The sequence below is a fragment of the Alligator sinensis genome, unplaced genomic scaffold (assembly GCF_000455745.1).
Source record: "Alligator sinensis unplaced genomic scaffold, ASM45574v1 scaffold1026_1, whole genome shotgun sequence".
Lineage (NCBI taxonomy): Eukaryota > Metazoa > Chordata > Crocodylia > Alligatoridae > Alligator > Alligator sinensis.
The window spans coordinates 279,606-281,856 of record NW_005842897.1 but is presented as its reverse complement, the minus strand read 5'-3'; positions in this window follow the sequence as shown (position 1 = coordinate 281,856).

The window sequence follows — 2,251 nt, the reverse complement described above, 5'->3', positions numbered from 1 at the left end:
AAGCGTTGTCTCTTTTGCACTTGCCCTACCCAATTATTGATATTACTAGCTGAGATTTTGTTGAGCTATAAGGGACAGATACTGTAAATATTTCTACATATCCTTATTCTTAGGGTTTTCCCTGTATGCAAAGTATGGTATATACTAGTAAGTACTTGTAGGAATGGAGCTTATGACTTGGGTCTTGGGTTTCATGTCTTTTTTATTTTCTTTCAATCTGTCTGTGTATGCCTAGCACACTTTTGGGCAGTGAGTATATAAATAATAAATAGGCAGACAAAGTTCTTTGGATAAATGTGATATCTTTTATTAGACCGACTAAACAGTTGGAAAAATTGTTCTTTGCAAGCTTTTGGGCACAAGCACCTTTCTTTGGGCATAGGGAGAATCTGCTGCTGTTTTGTGTTCTCCTGGATGGAAGAGAAGCCAATACGCGAAATGACGGTCTGTGAGAATGCAAATGCATGGCAGTGAGGATCGGAGGCATAGGAGACAATAGGTCTGAGACAGGTGGGTGTGTGTGGGAAGAGGAGGATGTTGACTTGGTGATAGAAAGTAGCTAGTAAAGTGCAGAGCGGTTACCTGGGGTTATCAGAGAGCAGGCGGTTTATAATGTGCTATAAATCCAATGTTTTAGTCCATGATTTCCCCCGCCCACCCCCGCCTACCTGTCTCACACCTATTGTCTCCCATGGCTTCCGATCCTCATTGCCACACATTTGCATTTTCACAGACCTGGTTGCATATTGGCTTCTGTTCCATCCAGGAGAACACAAAACAACAGCAGACTCTCCCTATGCCTGAAGAAGGGTGTTTGGGGGTACTGCACATAACATGAGGGATATATTTGTCATGAATGTTTTATGTGAAAAATGTGTAGAGGAATGTACTTAATAAATTATGGAAACTTAAAACAATTCATGTTTGATTCTGCAACTCTGATTTAGGTGAGTGCAATCACTCATGAGAGGCCAGGAATGGTTTTCAGTAGTCTGTATAGTGATTTTGATACCCTTGGATTTTAAAGACAACAAAAGGATGCAGGGGAATCAACCTCCATGCTCCAGGTTTAAACTCATCTTTTAGTATTAGAAACTGGGATAAGACCTAATGTAGGAGCAAATTATGCCCCCATCTGTCACAAGAGGGTTTTGAATCCTCCCGTACCAGCTGGTGCTTGTGGGGGACTAGTTTAGGTCAGTGGTTCTCAAGCCTTTATGGATTCAAGGCACCCCTTGAATGGATTGCTTTTTTAAATCTGGGTTTATCCAGTGAATTACGTTTGCACACCCGTGAAACTAAACAGCAGCTGTGCAAGAGAATGAACTCTCACAGAAAAACATACGAAGGACGGAGACATACACTCACTCAGGAGCACATTTCTTGCAGAACCACTCCATTTCTGACCTCACCGTCCTTGTACTCAAAGGCAATCTACCTAAAACCTTTAAAAGGCGAACTTGGGAACAAAACTTCATAAACTGGCTGGACACTAAGAACCAAGGACTAAACACTGATCTTGGATGTATGGCCCATTGTAATTTATCCAACTCCTGAATACTTTCTATACAAGGAAGGTGAGACTGACCCTACCATTCCCTCCCTTCATAGGCCCTGATCTCACAGTGGCGACCGTCAATCCTCCCGGATCATGGTGCACATATGAGGGCCACCCAGACCTTTGATGTATATGCCTGGACAGGAATTTTTGGAGGAGTGGAGGCTGCCAAGATCTTCCATCTGCCCTTTAGGCCACTGAGACAGACTCCAAAGACCAGACTGAGTCCAGATGTTTGGTGCCTCCATGGCTGTAGTTATATAAGTGTCTGTGAATCAAATCCAGGTCTTCTGTATGGTAGGGAAGGATTCTCCCACCGAACCACAGGGGACTCCTGATCTCCTAGTATTCAGCTTCTTTTCTTTTGCTAACTCCTGTCTGCTACACCTGAGCATTTCTCTCAGCCCCTCTCCTATGATGAGCCTCACTTGCTGCACTTGGCTTCCTACATTCAGAGACCTGAGGACGAACGTCTTAGAGCCGCGCCACACATTCAAAATAAAGCTGGAGAGCAGCAAGTTTCAGCACTAACTTTATGGCTGCTGGCCTAATTTTTACCACGCGATAATGACCGCACATGTGGCCGGCTTCAATGCCTCGTGTGATTATTACCCAGTTAACTGTGTAATATGCAGCGAAACTGAAGGTTTACAAAGCCATTCTTCTCCTGACCCTCCTTTACGCCTACGAAAC